This window comes from Centrocercus urophasianus, unplaced genomic scaffold (genome assembly GCF_019232065.1).
Source record: "Centrocercus urophasianus isolate 14NV4802_14NV808 unplaced genomic scaffold, USGS_Curo_1.0 seq_19, whole genome shotgun sequence".
Lineage (NCBI taxonomy): Eukaryota > Metazoa > Chordata > Aves > Galliformes > Phasianidae > Centrocercus > Centrocercus urophasianus.
Genome location: NW_024884744.1, coordinates 15,614,500 through 15,636,757, shown reverse-complemented (window position 1 = coordinate 15,636,757; position 22,258 = coordinate 15,614,500). Strand labels below are relative to the sequence as shown.

General features: G+C 44.1%; 1 long non-coding RNA gene across 1 annotated transcript; it reads right to left on the bottom strand.

The window, feature by feature from the left end:
• Positions 1-934: 934 nt before the first annotated feature.
• Positions 935-18,848, bottom strand: LOC122161124. Its single transcript, XR_006169104.1, has 4 exons — positions 18,608-18,848; positions 18,139-18,251; positions 17,761-17,914; positions 935-4,375 (listed from the first exon to the last, which is right to left on the bottom strand). It is a non-coding gene; the product is annotated as an uncharacterized LOC122161124 (long non-coding RNA).
• Between the last annotated feature and the right edge of the window lie 3,410 nt (positions 18,849-22,258).

Genomic DNA, 22,258 nt, shown 5'->3' with positions numbered 1-22,258 from the left:
TAGGTAATTGCATTAGAACCAGCTCAGTATCAACCTCTAAGCCATAGGAACTTGGCAATCTTTTTTTTCTGAATTCATTCTGACCATATTGCATCCTCCTGCGTGTCCTGGGAACAGAGCAGTAATAAATGTGGCATTTGCTGTGAGTGGCTTGCCCTGGCTCATGCTCCATCTTACACAGCTGCATGTCATGAGAAGCTAAAAGTTAATCAAACCTGAATTCTGCATGTTCACGATTTCATTCCATTATATGCAAGAACCAAGGCGTTGCAGGAAGGACCATCACTGCAGCCAGTAGAGGCAGGGGGAATCCAGCCCTTCTGTTTTGCCATTCTCATCTTGATATCCATCACCACTACAGCCAATGCAGAAAGAGAAGCCAGGCAGCCTGGAGGAGCTGTGTCAGGAATGCTCCTGGCTGGTGACGAGGTGAGGTGGGCTCAGTGTCCTCATGCTCAGTCCCAGCAGAGGGGTGGGCACAAGGACCCCACTGTTGTTCCTGTTCAGGGACAGTGAGCCTCGCCTCTGTCCAGTCCATGTGAAGGGAAGCAGCAATGAGGATGGCTATAGCCGTGCAGGAATAATGTTGTTGGGCTGTTAGGCCTCTGTTTTCTAAGCCCAGACCACCTTGCACCACTTGCTTCAGCTTCAGCTCTCTTCTCACCTTATTGGTGCCAGCAGACAATCAGTAACTGCTTAAAAATAAAGCAGGGTTTTGTCAATATTGATTTTCCCCCTTCCTCTGTTTCCAGTAGCAACTAAAAATAATTTACAACTCATTTACGTGGCATTTCTTACAAAAGAAGGGCTATGGTCATATTTAGAATTCATCTTTCATCTGACTTGATTACCTGCGTGTATTCTGACTGTAATGAGAATGGGGAGGTTTTCTTCTGTCAGAAAAAAGTTCATCCATCATCACAGATACAGATTCTTTTAAAGGATTTTAATTTTAAAATACTTGACCTCCTCTCGAGTCCAACATTAGACTTGTTATTTCGTGCTTATTTTTCACACTTGGAAAATCAAGCGTATTTTACGCAAATACTTTATGCCTCCCTAAATTTAGTCCATATGCTAAGTGGTTTAAATTTCATAAGCAAAGCTGGAAAGGGAAGATAATGGCATAAGGAAAGTGGGGGCTCTGCAGTGACCCTACCCTGTGGGTGCTGGGGATGCTGAGTGTCTGGAGGGGATAGGAAGACTTGGAGCTGGAGTTGGCCATTGCTTCTAGTGGGAGAGGAGTCAAGAAGCCGCACCAGAGGGAGAGTAGAAGACAGCAAGTGAATCAACAGGGAAAGATCCTACTGCTGTACTTGTTCAGTGCAGCCTCCACTTCGATTACCATGAACGAGAATAGCAACCCACCAACAGATTGAGGCATGTGTGTCTTTTCCTATAGCCGGCACAGTATTTTTATCTGCAGGCCTCTCCCACACACATACTCATGCATTTCCTCCCGTGGAGTTTCAAGGATCTTCACCAGCCTGTGTCATCTGCTTACCAACATTAGCTGTAAAAATACCAGCAGAGCAGGCAGGGTGTTACGTTCAGCAGCCGGTGAAGATCAGGAGTCTGCTGGGAGCCGGCTGGATCAAGCTGTCGTGGTGTCAGCTCTGCGTGCGTCAGCCGGCAGGATTTAAAGTCAAAACACACATAGTGAGGGAGGAAGACAATGAGAAAGTCTGAGTCATACTCTGCTGAGGGTGAAGAGAACAGATTAATAGACAGCAAACATGAATGAAACCAAACGGCTCGTTTTAGTCATGCAGCTCCTTTTTAAGCCCAAAATAGGATTTATTTTTAGTCACTGAGGATGAAAAAAGGTTTTCTTTGCACTTTGCCAAAGAGCACTGAGGGAAGAGTTTTTATTAGTGTGGCCCAGGCTCTGCTTTCCTTGGCACCTGGGAGCCGGCACAGCGCGGTGCTCGGGGTGCAGCACTGCCCCAGCTACGTGTCACCTGCGGGCTTACCGTGCAAGATCACTTACCCAACACCTCCCCATGCTTCAGAGCTGCTGCAAGGAGCCAGGCCTGGCGTAAGGGGATGGGAGTGCGAAGGAGGCAGGGCCTACATATTGTAAGTGGGAGAAGGAAGAGAACACAGCACAGCTCCCACTCACAGCATCCAGGCAGCAGAGGCCACAGCACTGCAGAGCCAGGGCTCCCCAGGGTGAGACACAGTGAGCTCACAGGGTGCTGCTGCTGCAGAGGGACATGATGTGGCCTTGGTGTCTGCTGGCCAAAACGGCCTTTGGTTGGCCATGGGATCTGGCACGAGAGCACACAAAGGGAGTATGCAGGAGTGAACTAAGTTACAGCTACAGCCGTACGCTCACCTGTTTTGTGACTTTTCATTTTAAATAAATGGACAGAAGCAATTTCACAGCTGTGCACAGGGATTAGTTACATTATTTAACCCTTTGCTAAATCATCTCAGCAGTTCTGCTCTATAGAATCTTCACAGTCTTGGGGCTAAGCCATTTCTATCCCTTAATTACATTGAAGCCTCATTAATTTTTGTGTTAATCACTCACAAACATGGAAAAGTTCTGTGATTTTGGATCTCCCTGACTCTGGCAGAACACCTCTTCTTTGTTACCTGTTCACTTGTCTGACAATGCAGGATAGAAACGAGTAGCAAAATTACCACCCATTAACCCTCCTTTTTCTTACTCATTTTATGAGACTCCATCCATCCTCAGAGCATAAAGTCACACAGCTGCACACCCAATAGAGGCAAACATCCTTCCCCCCCAGCCATTAGGGCAACGGATGCTTTGGCAACAGCGGAAGCAAGAATCTATTTGCTAAAGCTATGAGAGCAATAAGCCACACTCTGCTTCCTTGTCATAAAAGGTTATCGCCATTTTCTCTTGCACTGTCTTTGCAAGCAATGTTAGTTTTCGTGGTGCCATTACAGCATTTTTAAGGCCATAGGTCTGTCCTTCTTTGCCTAGTGTGTGCTGTGTAGGTTCCAGCTCCACCGCTACAAAAAGTTATACAGAGCTGGGTCAGAACCAAATATAGCATTTGGTCACGAATGTGACAAAAATAGAAAAAAAAAAATCTGACTGCAAAGCACAGCACAGAGCCGATGGTATAGAATTTCTTCCTGAGGAAAACTTTTACCCAGGAGAGGGCAAATAGATCCCAAACCACCAAATTATCTCACGTGGATAAGGCAGGAACACTTCATGACGTGTCCAGTTATCTGTACATTAATTTAAAGGTTAATTCAAAACAAACTGGAGTGCTCACAGCAAAGAGAGAACATAAATTCACACTATCTCATGTGCTGGCAAGCTAGTACCACCAGCATTAAAGCTGAGGGCTTACATTTTGGGGCTGGGCCATACTGACTTTGCATTTCAGGATATACAGCCAGGGAGAGCCAGCCAGCATCACATCAACTGTGTCCTGGCAGGCAGAACGTCAGCACAGCAAATTTGTCACCTCACAGAAATTCCCTAGTCTGTGAGGGCTTCATGCTGTTACCAGGTGTGCAGGAAGCACGTTCTGAGCAGCAAAGAGGAGCAGACAACTCACCACAGGCATGTCACAAAAGTGCACATGGGCAAGCTACTGCTCCCAACGTGGGATGGGACCCCAGGGATGGGTACAGCTGGAAACCTGGGCACAAAGCACCCCATAACACCTCAGAAATGACGATGTTTAATAATAATCATCAGGAAAATACAGCATTTATCCCTGGTGGTAAACCAGAAATATTTTTTCTGGGCCTCCTCCCCCCTAACACAGCACTGTGAACATTCGGTAAGCGCTTCTTGCTATCACTCGGTCCTGAAACGCTCTCTTGGGCTAGTGATAAGTGCTAGGCAGGCTGCTCTTCCCCAGCAGAAATCAAAACACAAGCATTGCCATCAGTTCTCCAAGCAGGCTGAGAGCTAAATGACAGCTTGTAACACTCCTGCAAGCTGGGAAGAACATTTGCCTTGGACCTCTGTGCTGTTTTAGATAGCAGTCTTGCATTTCTCTCAGCTATCAGAGACTTGACTGGCAAGTAAAATCCATATAATTAGGAGAAAATGCTGCAATTTTCCTCTAGGGAAATCCTGCTTGTGTGCCACACATGGCTGCTAAGTGCCCTCCCAGTCCCAGGTTGCTGCCTTCCTCTTCCGCCAAGCCCCGTGCCACTGCCTGCTCTTAGGCTGGGAGGCAATACAGCACTGGACTGGGAGAGCTCTGTGCTGGGCAGATGACCCATCTTACCTTCCTGTGCTTGTAAGGGGCACGGAGAATCCCAAGAAGGGCAAAGCATGGATCAGGTTTTCCTTGCAGGATCTTGAAGAACGGCAGTGGGACTGCAATGCTCTCCCAGCATCGATGCCTTCTATAATTCAGGGAGAAAAAGGCTACAAAAACAAATAAATTCAAGAAGAGACAAATGCCCAGTGAGAATGCAGCCCTTCCACCATCTCATCCAAATAAGAGTGCAGACAGCTTATGGCTACAGGCATAGCTGGGCACTCCCAGATCGAGACCAAAATAAGTCTCTATGATCAAAGGCAATTTTTCTTGCCTCATAATGGAGGAGTAGCATTTAAAAATGGAATATATAAAAGGGAAGAGGGACAGCATAGTCTCTGTATTAGCAGAGATTAGCACAGCTTCTCCTATAAAATATTAAACCTAAGCAATTTTTCCAATTGAATGCAATGTACTCAAAATGAACAATTTGTGTCCATGTGACAGAAGGCTGGTCATGAAAACAGCTGCTTTGATGCTGGGATAGCAATGCAGATTCAAAAGTAAAATTAAAGAGCCAAACCCAAATCTGCATAATCTCAACCGAAATCTGCAGCATCCTTACTCTGGCAATTTTCTCCTGGATACACTAAAAAATCAAGCATAAATTCTATAGATACTGTATACTCGTGTTTGGCCAGTCAGAATCTGCCAACAAGGCTCTAGCTGCAGGAAATGCACTTCTCCAGCAGGAGTTATTGGCTTCCATCTGAAAGAGCCCTGGCTGAGAATCTTTCACTCTGAGAAAGCCTTCACATTCACACAGGGCATTTGAACTGAGTAGGGAAAACTGACTTTTGCTGCCACAGGCTTCAGTGAACATAAGAACTCAGGTAATACTATTTTGACCTTGCCTGATGGTAGTGACATTGAATTACATGATGCTGCCAGTATCTTCCCCAGTTCTATCCTTATTCCACCTCTTGCAGCTTCAAGACCAAGCAGGTTTCCCAGGTGAGGGACAGCATGCAGGGACAGAGCCAGAGCTGCTCATGGGGGCCAGGCCCTCTCCCTTTCTACACATACTGCTGTAATTTTTCTACCTCTTCTATTTCACTATCCTAGGAAATTGCCTAGTGTGTCCCTTCCTAAAACCCAGTGTTCAGTGATGATCTCTTGAGGGGGAAGGTCTGGGTCAGGTCTGATGGGTTTCCCATCAGACTTCTAGCACCAGATTTTTGGAGCAGTCTTGCAACCCTGTGCTGGAGCCAGCACCCACAGCCATCCCACCAGCAGCAGGTCTGCATGCACAGAGGAGTCTAGAGCCAGGAGCAGCTCACAAACATGAGCTGCATCCCCCAGGGAGTTAGCAGCTACCTTCCAGAAAAGGGCAGGCATCCTGTCATCTCTACCTACCACACTTGGCATGAAGCTAGATCCCATAAAAGTGGCCTGGTTTGCCCAAAATAAATTATTTGTAATTCAAGGCAAAAACAATTTGTTGCAGCTATTTAAAATCAGGTCACAAAGCACTGCAATGAATAACTGTCAGGGTTACCTAGAGCGTGGTTTGCGTGTGCTCCTGCGTAGGTATGTAGTCAACAGGGAGCTTTTTGTCTGCCTGTGGTTTTCCACTAGTACATCTCAAAGCTGAATCAAAAGACCAGATACCATCTGGCACTGGAAATCTTGCCTGATGAACTAAATGGATTATTGACCATGCAGGGAGGTTTTTGTCATCTGTTGCACAGAAGAAATGTGAAGGAAGAACTGCAACCCGAGGAGACATGGTAGACACTGGGAAGAGAAAGAAAGGGCTCGGTTCTCCCGGATGCAGCTGCAGTACACCAGCCAGTGCAGCTGAGAAGATGAATGCTGCTCTGGAGACTACATCTAGCGTATCTGAACTGGAAAAAGCAGATGGTCCAGGGGCTGAGGCAGGAATCTTGAGTCTCGCTTTCAGGATCTGTGCCCAAGGGGTGGGGTGGTAATTAGGCTGATGAACAGTGATATTAAATGTATGAAATGAGACTTACAGTATAAGAGAAATCTTAGGAAAAATAAATTGATGTGAGAAGCATAACAGAGCAAATCCCAGCATAATTAACCTGTAAGGAGCCAGAAATGCAGAACCTGCTCCTAGGATTGAATGCATACACCACGGTCCATACACCACACACATACAAAACATCAGAACATCAGTTTTCCCTGATGTTTATCCATGAAGCAAACAGCCAAATTATAGCCATTTATTTGTTTCTAAAAAGTGTTAAAACAGGAGGATTGGCAGTACATGGTTCAGATGCATAAAACCAAACTCATTCATCTTAATAAAAATCAAAACATGCTTATGTGTTTTGAGAAGTCAGGGTTTGGTGAACGATGGCCTTTAGGTAAGACTTTAAAATACAATTGAATATTCTTAGTTCTAGTTTTATGTTGTTACTTTTGACAGCCGTGGTTCAGAGACTGTACTGACAGCAGCATCAAGACAGCATCAACTTGGAAACAAAAAAGACATGCAGAGGCTTTTCTGTGTCTGTGGCACCAGGCAAAACAAAACAAAACCTCACTCATAATTATTAAAACATTCAATCAGTGCTCTTGCCAAAACTGACACTTTAAGAGAAAGAATCTCAACAACAACAACAAAAAAAAACACCAACAGATAATATCTTTCAGGCACTCAATTCATAAAACAAACATGCAAATTTGATTGCCATGTGGATCATTGAAAGCAACATCTCTGCTGGTACCTACAATTCACTGATAAATGTGGTAATATTTGATAATATTGCTTATTATCTGAAGACTGTTTGACCTACAGAGTAGTTTTTGATTTCATATTTTGCACTGTGCTGATGTAAGCCTTAAATTCGTAAAGCGGTATGAATTTTAATAATGCTGAGCAAGTCTTGCTTGACATATCAGCTGCACTAGCCTAAAAAAGATGGATCATCAGATAACAATGTTTACTTGAACCTACAGAAAAATACACATACAAGGGATTATTTTATTAGGTGCTTGGGGTTTTTTTAGACTTTGAATCCTTTGATAATGAAGATGATGAAATTTCTAGGATGACCCTATGTCTCAGTGAGCTCTCAAGGAATTTCAAGAACAGCAAACCATTTCTTTCCAAAACTTATTTACAAGTGTTGGATGAGCATAGAACTGTCTTGCATTCCCACATACACCTTTCTGCCTTACAGACTATAGACAGCTCTTAAAAACCTGAGGCAGTTATGACATAAAACAGATTCTAATCATAAAATAACATCCTAGAAAGAACCAATTCTTTTTTTCGCTTACTTATGTATATCCACTTCATCGTATAAATGGAATTGGTAGATGTGAATGTAATTAAGAACAAGCATAGCATGTGCATGGACGTGGGGTGGGGGTAGTAAAATCCACATTTCACAGGCCACCTTAATGATGACACTTCATAACACCTAATTTCTCTGCAATCTTAATTCTCTTTTGTCACGTTTTTGTAGTTTTCTCTACTATGTCCAAGAAAATGAAACACTGATTAGGACCAGAAGAATCTGCTGTGAATTATTTATATTCCAGTATTGCTGTTTGCACAAGGATTAAGCCATTACAATAGTCTGAGGGAATACACATCATCTTTTGTGTCATTTCCTCTGGTCTGACTTAATTCAGATTAATGAATAGAACCTATACACCTAAGTAGGAATCTGTCCCACGTTTTCTTCCATGCTGATTGATGGTGCATAGCAGCTTCCTGCTACAATATGTCTTAAGCCTTTCTTAAAAACAGTCCTGAAATACGTAGGTCACTCTGTAAGTACCACCACCTATTCATTTCCATGGAAACAACAATGGACACAAAGAGCACAATAACACTATTTGATAGAGCAAATTCTCATCAGCTTTTTTTTCAACATAGCAGCGATGAACAAGAGTCTGCATCTCATGCTCACCAAAATCAGTACCAGTGGAGATGACCTGCTGTTGCCACTGATGAAAGGTACCATCCACTGCCTCAGTGACACCCCCCTTGCTTCATATGCACTTCCATGTCAGACACCATTTTGTCAAACTGCCCCTCTGCTGCCATCTGTCACACGGCAACAAAATGTAATGGAATACTGGCAGAAAGGTTCAGCCTCTACTGCCATACCACCAACATCTGCCTCTGATGACATGGACTCTCATATTAAAACAGGAGGTATTGCTTTCTGTGCAGCCCTCGTATTTTAAGGAGGTTTGCTCATGACTCAAGAACAGTAAAAAATAAATAAGAAAAAAGAGAACAGCTTCCATCAGAATCAAAGATGCTGCAATTTATGTGATTGGTTAACATTCATGATCTCATAGAAGAGTTTTTCATTATTCCTTTTGTAAAATCTAGATCAGAGGTCCACACCACAAGTGGAGAGAAAAAGACAGCTGACTTGCAAGACTGGAGAATGAAACAGAAATTTCTGAAAGTTAAGTGCTCGCTTTTGTACTGACGTATTGGCAGCAGAGCATTAGTCAGACAGCCAGAGAGTTCTCATTTAATATAAGGATATTTGCATGCACTGCCTGACTACATTTTGATTTGAAGCTAAGCAAGGCAGGATCATTCTCTAATAATTCTCTAAGCGAGTCAGACCGATGCATTCTCCAAAGACTCATGCCTTACGGAAAAATAGCCATGAAATATTAATCATTACCTATTCAGAGCTACGACTGCCACAAACGAATTACCCTCTCGCTCTGAAGCGGCGCCCACAGAACAAAGCTGGTCGCGCCCCCGACTCAGCAGCACCACGGACAGCGCAGCACCGACCGCCCGCTTCTGTAGCGGCGGGTCCCAAAGCGCGGGCAGGGGCGGGATGCCGAGGAGCGCCCGGTGCTCTGCCTGCACACAGACAACTGCCCGACCAGGCAACGCTCCCGTTCCTTGCAAGTGATGAACAAACACCAACAAGAACACAGTGCAGAAGCAGAAAGCACGAGAAGCACGTTTTCATCAGGGCTTGTGTGGAGAACGTGCATACAGCCCTGCTAAAAGACCATCTTGTGTGCTCCGTGTGAATCTGAAAGCTATTCGTTCAGGAATCAGACTCAACGCCCTGTGCTTGCAAGGCCTGTCACTCAGCTGAAATGGCAAATAATGAGAAATAATCTCCCTGAATTGCTTATGGGCGATCCAGAGCATGAAACCCATTTGCATAAAACAATCATTGTCATTTCACACATGCAGATCTCTGGCAGTCAAAACCTCACAGTATCATTCAGGGTCGGAAGGAAAGAAACTAAATCAGTTGTTCGTTACAAATAACTCCCCACCCATTGTATCTGACATCACACTGCCTCATTACTGGGTGTTATCTGTGCTCCAGGCTGCGAGCTATAACCAGGATCCTGGGACATAAAACCCTCTGCAACATCTGAAGATATACACTTTGCTATTACATGCTTCTGAAAATGGATCAGGAAAATAAAAATACTCACATGGATCAGGGTGTCAAAAAGCACTTCAAAACTAGTGGTAATGTTCATCAGACTGAGTTAGGTGCTCCAGATCACAATAAGAGCACTGAATATCTGTAACTGGGAGACTTTTGGTTTCAATGACCATCTTTGTCTACTATCAAATTCAGTCATTCCTTGGGAGTCTGATCTTTCTCAATAGCAATTATATATTTAATCTGCTGACAGAATCCCCTTCTCATTATTTAGCATTTGTTATGTATGTACTTTCTTGGAATTATGTTCTAGGAAATATAACATCATCCCACAGTATTTTCTACCTCTTGATAGAATAAAAATTAGTTTTTAGACAGAATCGTAACTATCAACTATTGCCTCCACCACCACCACTAGAAATTTCTCAGAACCAGATAGGTAAACCTTGTTAATGGAGCTGCCTTCAGTATCCATAAAAAGTTACCTAACTCTCTGTGTAATGGTTGCAAAACACTTCTCCGGGCTCTGTATTGCAATACCATCTAAGTTTATAGGGACCTTGAAATACTCTGTGAAGAAACAGCACATACTCTTTAATTACTAAGACAAAAATCTGGGTTGTTCTTAATCAACACTCACTCATCTTCTAGCCAAGGGAGTCACATGGAGACTTTGAAGAAACTAAGGAGTGCAAGGGCCAACAGTTTTAAACATCTACAACTACCTGACTACCCCTTCACTGTAATCTCTATGCCTGCAGAAAGAAACTGAGTTGCCAAAGACTTGCCTTTCTTTGGTCTCTGCAAGCACTTGACAGCCTGCAAGAAGACCCTAGACAGAAAGTAGGTTCTCCTCTATAACAAAAAAATGCAGCAACACCTTTACCCAGTCACTGAAAATAGAAAAGTTGATGGAGATTTACAGACACAGTGACCATTCGCTATTTCTTAAGTGAAATTAAGATGGGACTCCAGGCTCTGCTCTGCTTTGTGCTACTGGGAGAGCACAGCAACAGTCTGTCAACCATGCTGGCTGCAGTCTGCGCGGGCACCCAGAGGTGTCTGTAACTGGGTGGAAAAGACAGCACTCTGCCACCAGTGCATATTCATCCAAAGTCATGGGTTTTCTCTTTCTGGATCTTGTTGCCTTATGATTGGACATGGGGCATATTGCTAGTGACAGCTGTGCTTCCAGCGTGAGGGATAACTTACGTGCAAATTCAAATAGCGAATCTGAGAGCAAGGCTTCGAGGCGTGCCAGGAGGGCAACCACAAACATATCTCCCTCAGTCTGCTGTGGATTTCTGTGAGGGACCTCTTCAGATCAGTAGGCCTCCCAGTGCCTGGTTTCCCTCTCTGCAGAAGAGTGAAGTTTCTACTCCCATCACAGGGTTAAGCATTTAAGACTGGGAGGCTTCCTTACCATCAAAAAATAGCATAACATTTTACTTAAGTTCTGAGCAGGTAGGAGGGAAAACAACTTGAAGGGTAGAAAGCTGCACAAAAAAGCATAAAAATTTGAGAAATGTGGCAGAATAGCCCCCTGTGCTGTGCCTGAGGACAGCTAAGCTTTCTGTGATTTTGTACTGAAGTTATTTGTAAAAATCGCTGTGTTCTGTAGCATCATGGCATTAAAGTTCATTTTAGCTCTGAAGCATGATGAATTCAAAATACAGCTGTTTACATTTCAATTAAATAATCTCATGTCACGGGCTTTACATTTAAAAGCTACCCCATGAAGCTAAAATGGTGAGAACGAAAAGGCCAGGTACGGCTGAATCAGAACAGTGAATCTTTTTCTCCTGATGTGCCATGCAGTAAAAGGCATCAACACTGTAACAAATAGCAAGAAATCTGTCACTAGCTGTCATCTGACTGAAAGAGCAAGCTCCCCAGGGCTCACTGTTGACAGCACTGAAAGCAACAGCTTCACCTGGAATCACACATCCATCCCTCGTGGTGAACACCTGGGCAAGCAGATCTTCCACATCAGATATGGTCGACTGACTACTTTCCGCTGCAATTAAAGACTGTGAAAATGATTGCAGTCACTCCTTACTGCCTGTCTCACATTTTATGTTTGCAAGTGTATTCAAGCATAGCAAGGGATGGCTACATATTAACCAAGAACAAATTAAAAAAAAAAAAAAATCAATAATTTCTTGATTAGTTGACTTTTATTTCCCCATTCTCATGACTAGAATTTAATGCATTGGGTATTTGTTCACAATTCAGATGGCTGAAGCACACCTGGACCTGAAGAATATCTGCACTTTTCCCTCTAAATTGGGGATTAGTGAACTTGATCCTGTGGGCAGATGCAGGCACGTGTTTGCCAATAAACAGACCCAGCGCAGGGCCAGCACAGAGCTGACTCAGAACTACCTGGCCTGGACCCTATGGAGGTAGGGCAAGTCCTGTCAGGGCACTCCAGCTTCCTCTGCCCTATATCTCTCCTCCTGTGTAAGAGGGGAGAGGCCAGCACATGACAAATGGCTCCAGCTCCATAGACTCCAAGCCTGTGGCACCAAAGCTGCTCCAAGGCTCCTCTGGCACACAGGATCTCAGCCTTGAGAGCACCTCAAGACCCATGTAACTCCCAGGATGCATCACTTACACTGTGTTTTAGTACAAAGTATGTTACAATCTTGCAGAAGTGCAGATTCTCCTGCAGAGAGGAGAATCACAAAGATCAGGAAGCCTTCAGCTGCTTACTAAATCTGAGTCAGGCAGTTACAAAACGTCCCAAGTATTTCCCCAAAGGCAACAAGACTCAACCGTACACATTGCTTTCTGACAGTCCTACTGACCACAAAAACCCCCTCTTAAGTTAGCTTCCCTTCAAAACTTAAGTTCTGGGACCTCAACTCTGTGAAAACCTACCCCTATAAACACACATAAGAACACAAATTGAGATCCTAGCCAAATATGAGCACAGGGTCTGAATGCCTGCTACCCCCCAGCACACCCACCAGTCGGTGATCCCATTTCCAGTCTCAGTGTCTGAGGAGAGAGGGAGAGAGAGGAGCAGGGCTGCAGGTGCTGCTCTCTCACCAGAGAGTGTAGGACACTGTGGCCCTTCCCGTCCTAATCCCCAGGAAACGTGCTTTAATTCTTGTCTCTCTTCTGGAACAAACAGGACTTTTTGCACATAGGCATTTATTTCACACCTACCCCGGCTCTTCTCTGCCCTAAAACAAACATGCATGAGCTTAGGATTACCAGCTCATAACCAAAGCACTGTAACTCACATGCAAGGAGTGGTACAAGGCTGGGCTAATAATGCATTCTGTCCCTCTGTGTGACACAGCAGCAAACACGAAGGGAAGATAGATGGGTATTTCCTCTTGATAGGCTCCAAGAGAAATTGCATTTCAGACAGGCTGAATCCATCCATTCTAGTCAAATGCCACAACATCCCAATTTGCAAGCTATGTCTCCTTACTCATGGTAGCTAAAGGAAAATAGCTCAGACATCAGGGGTAGAAGTTTCTTTTGCTGCTGGTGAGTTAAGAGAGTATGTTCAAAACAGCAGTAAAAAATCTGGCTAACAACTCAGAAATATCTGCATTCGTTTGTGCCTCTGTTACAGCGTTGATCTCCCTAGAGATCTTGCAGTGGCACGGAGATTCATACGAAAAGCTGCAGTGCAAAACACCAAGTGGCCTGCACTCGGCTTGTTTGTCACACTGGGTGCCTTCTGGAGCTGAAAGCCTTAAATGCATCAGGTGAACACATTTGTGAACAAGGTAACAAGCTCTCTAGCAGTTTCTGTGTTTGCCCTGCTAGAACCATACAAAATCATACCAACCAAAGACAGAGGGACACAGGGATGGCAGTCAGATATGCAACAGGAAAGGCTGTGTTCACAGCACTTTGTCATCTGGATTGATTCTACATCTCTGTTAAGGTCACAATTAACCCTTCAGCAAACAAGAGGAACACGCAATCTTCACGCTACCAAATACAAATTGTTTTCTAGCTAAGATAATTTTCTCCATTAATGGCAGCAAATACACAAAGGTACTGGGGATGATGATGCACAAAGTCCATCAATCACATATCATGCATAATGTGTATGCAACAACTGTTCTCAGCAGCCAACAGCCCCAATCTACTCTGCAGCTACCAGAACTGGGGCCAATAGTTACAGAAATTAATTGCTGCGGCTGCAAAATTACAAGGGGGAGAGGTGAAACTCAGAGTGTTTCTTGCTTCAGGGCAATTCTCGACTTTATTACTAGTTAATTTCACAAAGGGAGGCCTTTGCAATTTAAAATCCTCTGTCTGTGCATTGACCTTTGTTACCATATGAGTGTTTTTCCACAGCTGCAGTTGAAAACCCTGTTTCACTTTCACTGTTATTAAGCAGCATACTGAACACTAGAAAATCATCCTTGTGGAAATAATGCCACACAAGATACTACTAAAATCACAGGCTTGTGTTCCTCTCACCCAGCACTCCCCACAGGCCACAACACAAACTGGTCTTTCAACATTGCTTTCCAAAGGGGCAAACTAGGGCAGCCCAGCCCACCCCAGGATGTGCTGAGAAGCGACATAATGAATTACCCAGTGTAACTGCTCCCTTCACTCTGCCTATAGATGTCTAGACTCCACGCCTCATTTTTAAGACAGCTGAAGCTGGATGAGATGAACACTGTCCAAGTGATCACATCTGAAGAAGTTATCGACTCAAGTGCTGGAACATCTTAGTGACAACATACAGAAAGCTTCTACGCTGCAGCGCACAACCACCACACCCGCACATTCCTGCTGACCCACTCTTACTGAATTTTAGGCCCTCTGCAAAGAAGGAAATGGAAATTTTTCATCCCGTCAACCTCAGAGATTAGTACCACTTCTAATTAAAAGGAGAGTTTTTAGCCTGAAATGGTCTTCAGAATTTCCCTGTTGCACTGGAAGGAGATGAGAGGTGAGGAACTTCCCTACCTACTGTCGTTACTACTCTGCTTTAAGGCTTCCTGTGCATGGACAATATCAAGACAGAGTCAGTCTTTAAACCAAGCAGGAATTCTAGAGGTCATATGAAGAAATACTGGCAGTGCTGTTAAATATCATAACGTCAGATTATTTTTAGTCACTTTTTACTCCATACTGTCACTGTATGATCCTGCCCTTCTGATAATTGCATGTCATCCTATAGGAGAACAACTGTCCACGCTGCAGAGGGTTAATCATCTCTTGTAAGTTGCTAAGCAACGGGATTCTGCTTTTAGGGCATGTTTTGTCAGCGAGGGCTGTGGCAATGATACAACCTTACCCAGAGACTTTTCTAAAAACTTGTCTGCAGCAATAGCAACAACCCCCCCCCACTCCCCCTAAGGCTGCTCACCAGCTCAGAAAAACCTCTAATTTTCTAATTGCTTTGATAGATTTAGTTTCCTCTTCCAAAATAAACATTGATTCATAGTATTGTAATATAATTTAAATGATAAAAGAGGACTAACTAAAGCATAGCTCAAAAAAAGAAAGAAACCCCAGCATTCAGCAATATTCAACATCCTACTAGGAATTCACTTCAATAACATATCCCAAATACAATCAATAAAAGCAAATTTATGAGTGCAGAAATTCAGAAGCTACTTTCAGGCTTCAGGGCTGGTCCCTTGTCCTCAGGAAGGGCAGTCATAATGAGGGTACAGACACAGGAAAGACGAGCCAAACTACACTAAGAGTGCATGAGTCACCATTGAGGGCTGGTAACACGTTAGTTAACCAATCTCAGTTCTCTCCAATTATCTGACCATAGGTTCTTCATAAGCATCCAAACTGGGAAAGAAGGATCCACTCTATAACGAGCAAATCCAGAAAAACCACTCATGAGTTCCTTGGGAAGTTAAGTTTCAGGGACTTGCCTCTGAACAAAACACTGAAACTCACACAGGAAAAAAATGAAGATTGTTTCAGACAGTGCAGATGGAGATCAGACATACACGTCAGTCCCAGCTCAGCTTCAGTCATTTAGTGTCAGCTAATCTCTGTGAATCAACAAAAACAAAATATTTCTGCTGCCAGCACTTTCCAGAAAAAAAAAAAAGAAAAAAAAAGACCACTAATCAGATTTTCTGGAGCCAGGTTTTGCTTTGTTTTCCCCTAATTTCTTAGCTGTCTCACATAATGGCCTACTTAGGGCATTAAATATTCTGGTCTGTGTGTTTCATACATGGGAGGATGTATGAACTGACCGAACTCCTGGCTGCTGTGATGCCCACAGCTGTGCAGGAGCAGAAACACAAGCACCAGAAGCACAGAACCATGAATCCACCAGCTCTGCACCAGATCCTGCTCCCTGCTGAGGCATCCAGAACAGGATGAGGCAGTCCTGCTGCTTTCTGCCACAGCACCAACTACTGCCATGCAAGGCTAGATCATAAGTAGCCCAAGATTCAGCCCAGGTGTGTCACTGCTGACCCCACTGGGAGCACTGGCTGAATTCACCATGCAAGAACTGTGAGATGAGTGGATCCAGAGTGGCCCTACATTCTATTTATGTCTTTTTTGTTGTTATTAACTTGGCTAACAGAACTGGCCCACCATTCTGGAATGGTGATCTTTGGTCACTCTGAATGTTTACTAGATCTCAAGAAAGTAAAAAGAAACTATTTTGCTCTAACAGGTGGGCTGATGAATACTGCCAGGTATGTGGTCAACAACTCTCATGACCAGGATCACTACTTGGAAGCAGAAAGGATGCCTACATAAAAGTAGGTCTGTGCATAACGTTTGCCTTCTGGCAGGTCAACCTAAGCAAGTCTTTTGGCATAATACTGTATTTGGGTGAAGGAATATTACATCATATTGCATCAGTATATAAAGATGGCATTAGACGACAAATTCACATGGAGAGAGATGAAAATATACAATATTTTGAGGCTGGCTATCCTAAAGTTACTGAAAAATAAATGATGCATCTAGCTTCCCTTTAGTCTAGTCATACCTTATTTCGGTATTTTTCTCTGTGGGATTTATGAATGGCTTCAAACAAAAGAGCCATTTTGATAAGAACGCAGGGGTTTACTGAGTTCAGTTAGTTTTCATCTCAAAACAAAAACCTGTATTTCTTTAAATGAAATTCATTTCACCTCTAGCTCATATTTAAACCCTTGTAAAGTACTTGTATTTGTGTTTCAGCCCTTTTTTTCAGCCGTGGCCTGCAGGCCAAAGAAAACCTGCACACTGTTAAGCTAGCTGCTACATCTCTACCTACTTCAACAAAGTTCGCGGCCTTGGAGAAGGCAACATCCCCCCTTCATGTCTTTAAGTACCTCCTTCTGTATCTGAAGTTCAATAGAACACCAGCTACCCAGGAATCCATTCAGAGGTTTTCACGTAGTTCTTAGCAATAAATGTGGACAGTGACTCAGTGGCTGGCTGCAGGAAATGAGTCACAGAGCAGCATCTCTCCTTACTGAGCTGGAGTGTCCTACCCTGCGCCAGTTCCTCCCAACTCCAAAGTGATTGGATTATGCTCCTGCTGTATTCTCTGAAAGGAGTTAATGAAATAAAGCTGGAGGGAAGGGCTCTGGATTCCAGCCCTGCAGAGACAGGGCTCCCCACAGTGTACCAGGGGTACTGTTTCTCTCCATTACACAGAAAGGCAAGTACCTTCCATCAATCACAGTCCCAGCTGATGCAACCCACATTCTTACAGAAAACAGAACAGGAATGGGCCTCTGAAGGTCAAGCGGTCTTCCTCCCTCCTGCATAATATTATTTGAAATAACTGATTAATACAACCTGAGTTATTTCTATGGGACGCAGAAAAGCACAGAAATACCCTGACAAACAAAGCAAATCTGAAACAACCTCTCCTGCATACGGCATGTAGGTCACTCCCACACTTCTCGAGTGTGTTGTAATACAGGGAGACATGAATTTGGGGCACCATCATTTCGCATTACAGCCACTAAACACAGTATAAGCCAAGGCTATAAATTCTTTAAAAAATATCAAGCAAAACTGACAGCAGCATGCGGTTACTCAGGAACAGCAAATTAATCTTTGTGTCCAATTAATCCACCTGCATTCTTTCTAGTCTCATTACCCATGCACCACAGCCATTCTCTTGTTGCAGTATCCAGATTAGATCTTTTTGAGCTCACATTGCCTCAGAAACCTGCCTCCACTGCGGGACACGACTCAGAATATATCAAGCTCTTCTCGTGCAGTTGCTTCCAGCCATCTTCCACTGAAATCCTCTCCCAGGAGGGACTGGGATAACCCGTCATCTGCTAGGTTAGCTTAGTTTAAAGATGCCTATTGGAGACAAAGAAAAGTAGTTATTTAAAGTGCTGACTGAAAATATACATATGGTCATATTTTTCAGCAGCTCTGAATTCTCCCAACCTTGTAATTTTCTAGTATTCTCATAAATCTACATATAGCTGCATCTGATATTTATGTACAGTCAGACTCCACTTAGCCAGGGAAATGGTACTACATGGAAGGAAGCCATCTGTTCTAAAAACAATCAGGTTGACCTTGTTTTCCAGGAGGCTTGGAGCTAAAAGACAGACACGTCCTTGCCTCTCTTCGGAGACACACTATCACACTCTCAAAATGCAGAACAGCTTCATGGGAACATGCAGAGTTCCTGTAATAAAGCATAGAGAAGCAGCGCTTGTGGCACGCAAGAATCAGGCTGACAAAGCAGGGGGTGCTCAAAAAAGCTAATTTTAGTCTTGTTAAATGCTCAAAGCATGCTCCACAGTGACTAGACTCCTGGCACAGGGCTGGGAGCAGGATTACAGCCACACTGTCACCGCTGCCCTGGCCAGCACCAGCCCTGCCCCTGCACTGAGCACATCAGCCCATGCTCTGCAACAGGGCGCCCCATCTTCATGGGCAGAGACATGGCTTGAACCATGACTGACTCTGGGGATGCCTCTGAGCTTTGGGAAACAAAGATTAGGCAGCAATTGCACCAAGGTCAGGCCTTTGGTGCCTTACCTGTGATGCTAGCTTGCATCTGGCATGTTGGGGTCATCTGATGTCTTGGTTGACACATGAGGTACAGTTCTTTGTAAATCATGTGGGGTGGTGTCGCACCAAGAATGGATACTGGAAAAGAAACTCAGTCCTGGCTCAGAAGAAATCCTAAGGCATTGGAGAAACATCTCTTCAAAGTTTTTAACTTGTTTAATTTAACTTACAAAACTGTTCTTACGGAGGAAACAAATAATAGAAATGTCACAATACAACCTTTGAGTAATCCATCAATTATTAATGATATAACAAAATATAACACAAATATAACACAAACTATGGCATTACAAGATTTGCTGTGTAAGGCACCGACTGCAGCCTCAGAGAGGCAAGAGGTTTGAGGAGTCTGGACAAGCTCTCCTAAGCAAAAATTAAGAGGCCAGAAGTAAGGCGGCCATGAGCTGACCCTATGGACACTGTGCTTTTTAGTGCAGCATCTACTCTGACCAGAAAGCAGAGCTGCAGCAGGCAGGCCTGCATCCCAGTGATGGAGCTTGCTAATCATGTGAATCATTCTCCAGTTATTATTTTTCCAGACAAACTCAAACTTTGTTGCTGGGTACAGAGAGCAAAGGATTAAATGGCTGGCTGAATCGGTTATTTTTAAAATAAACTATACTTGCTTTGTAATTAGAAGAGAAAAATGTGTCTGGAGAAAGTTTTCAAGCTTGTTTGTAAACCTGCCTGCCCTTTGCACAGAGAATACTTCCAGCCTTGATAAGCCAGAGCAAAGCCTGCAGGTGCCTTCATCCACACAGAGAGGCCTCCAAGGAACTCAGCATCACACAGTCAGGCTTCAGCGTCTCAGATTTCTCGTTGCTAACTGCTGCTCAGTTTTGCAATATATCTCACATGGGCAATTTCTCTGGGAGGCTTTTAATAACCTCTTCAGGCTTTATTGCTTTCTTGCCTCTACATCTTATACTTTTATTTTTTAATATGATACTTAACTACGCAACGCATCTGATTTCTCAGGAACAGTGACTCTTCAGTAGGTCCCTTTAATAAGCAAATCAAAAAAGCATCTTTTGTTGAGTCAACTGCCGCACGACACTTGACACGAGGCCTCAGAAACTGTGATCTTTCTAGATTTTAACTGATTTTCTCCTTTTGATTTTGTTTTATTCCCATGCTTCAAAAGTTCCTGTTTGATTTCTTCCATTTTCAGTGTTCCACAGCATTTCAATACCAACTTTGCTTTAAAAGATCACTTTCATTATTATCATACACCATACAAAATGTGCTCTATCCACAAGCAAGATTTGATTTCCTGATACGTTTTCCCCTGCTAGCATAAATAACCACCTTAAGCTGTGATATTCAAGCGGGGCTCTATCCCACATCCCAGACTCACTGGCTTGTGGTGCTTTGAATCTCATAATATCTCTGATTATTCATAAAGCTAGATATAACATCATTAATCTATTAGAAATACATCCTTCAGTATTTCAGTTTTCCCAGAGCTTGAAATGAATAGGAGCTTGAAAACAGCTTCTGCCTACACATCAGTGGGATATCATAAATCCATGAACACAATGCCCAGAGGCAGAAAGGTTTTTCAGACTCAAGTGATTTCATAGCATACTTTTTTCTCCATTCTTCCAACGTCAGCCAGAATAGCAACTTTCCACTCACATCCTTGTAGGCGATTGAAGTAAATATCCACAAGCAACCTCACTGCCCTCACTGCCCAGCAGTCCCATTGTGTGGGTGAAGTTAATCTAACACTCTGTTTTCCTGGTTTTACTGCAAACTTCGGTAATGGGATTACAAAGACAGCAACTATTGCCTAAAGCACTTGAACAATGAAGATGAGCTGAACAGTGAATAATTCATCATACAGGAATGCATCCAACCTGGACCCTGGTGGAGGTAAGTCCTACTCTTCTGAAGCTGAACCTAATAAACTCTCTGATTGCTGCATGTCAGCATCTGGAGTTTAGGCTCATGGCAATGACGTGTACAACACATCTTCCCAAGACACTGAATCAGCATGAACTTGAAATGATGGACTGCTGCCTCACAAACAACCCCCTGAAGAAAGACACAGGTGAGCAGAAGCATTGGTGAACATAGCTGGGCAGCTCTGCTTCCTTTGAGAATGTATATGGTGGATAGCAGCAGGCTATGAGATACGGCAGATCTTCAGTCTTTCTGTAAAATACACACCTTGCCCTGTCTAAGGCACTTGCTTCCTCTAGAATACAGAGATATTGTCAAACAGGTTGTAGCTACAGAGATAGATACAGAGTAGCTGGTGATGAGAGCTGTGTTACATAAGCTTTGCATGAAACTGCTAAATCATAGACGTGCCTGACTGACACTGAGGACTCCGAAGGTTATTTACAGGGATATCAACACATCAGTGAGATAACTGTCCTCCCCCCTCGCTCCCCAGTACCTGGATTCTAGCAGATCCAGGTAAATCAACTGAGTCTTCATAATGAAAACAGAAATTTAATTATTCACAAGCATTCCCCTTGAGCTTTCTCTGAGCTTTTTGTGAATGATTAACAGAGCAGCTGCTCCAGACAGCTCTCTCAGTCCCTGCTTGCTGGCCTGTTAAAAGCAGTGACTCATCAGCACATGACGTCAAACCCTCCACTCCTCTGAAATGGCAGGAAGGAGGTTTCATTAAAAAGATAAAAAAAGGTATCAACCTAACAGCCTGAGCTTCCTCCCAGGCACACGCTGTTTGGCCAGGGGTCATCTCTGCTGTTTGCCTGCTCCCTCTGACGGTCAACCTCTGTTTTTGTTCAACACATCAAGCATACCTCCTCGTGCAGGCTGGTGCATTAGACCCTGACTCAAAACAAAACCAACAGCGTAAGGTCTCCTGCTAGAACCTGGCAGTGCTTCCAGGAACATCACCAGCAGGGCTGGGCCTCTCCCCAGGTGCTCAGAGTTCACTCAGATGCACAGTTCTTGCAGCTGCCCAGGTAATGCTCTCCACTGCCGCCCAGGCACTGTGCTAGCTCTGCACCCAGGGCCGAGCGCAGGCTGCAGTGGCATGCCTGACCAGGAGCACTCTTGGCCTGTAGCGGGCAGCAGACACACAGCTCAGATCCTGGCTGCTGCAGGGCAGCACTGCTCGCAGCCAGCAATGCCAAGATCCCCAGCGTGCTACTGCGAGCCAGAACTCTGCTCTCACCAAGTCCCTTCCCCACAGGTACTCTGTTAGGGCTCACACACACAGCTGATGCAGTGCCAGGGCTGGGGAATGCTGCTGCAGTACAGCCCTGCTCCCACATGCACTTTTTCCTGCTTGCTGGCTCAGGCCCCAGTGCTGGGCACAAAAGCCTGAGGATGAACGAAGCAACTGACCTGGAACACACAAACAGGCTGAATGATCAGGGAATGCATGAAAGGGATGGAACACCTCCTCTGTAAGGAAAGGCTGAGAGCTGGGGCTGTGCAGCCTGGAGAACAGAAGACTCTGGGGAGACCTAAGAGCACCTGCCAGTGCCTAAAGACAGGCTGTTAGGAGGAAGAGGACACACACATTAGCAGGGCCTGTTGTGATAAGACAAGAGGAAATGGTTTCAAACTGAAAGAGGAGATTTAGATTGCACATAAGAAGTTTTTTTTTTTTACAATAATGGTGGCAAAGTATCA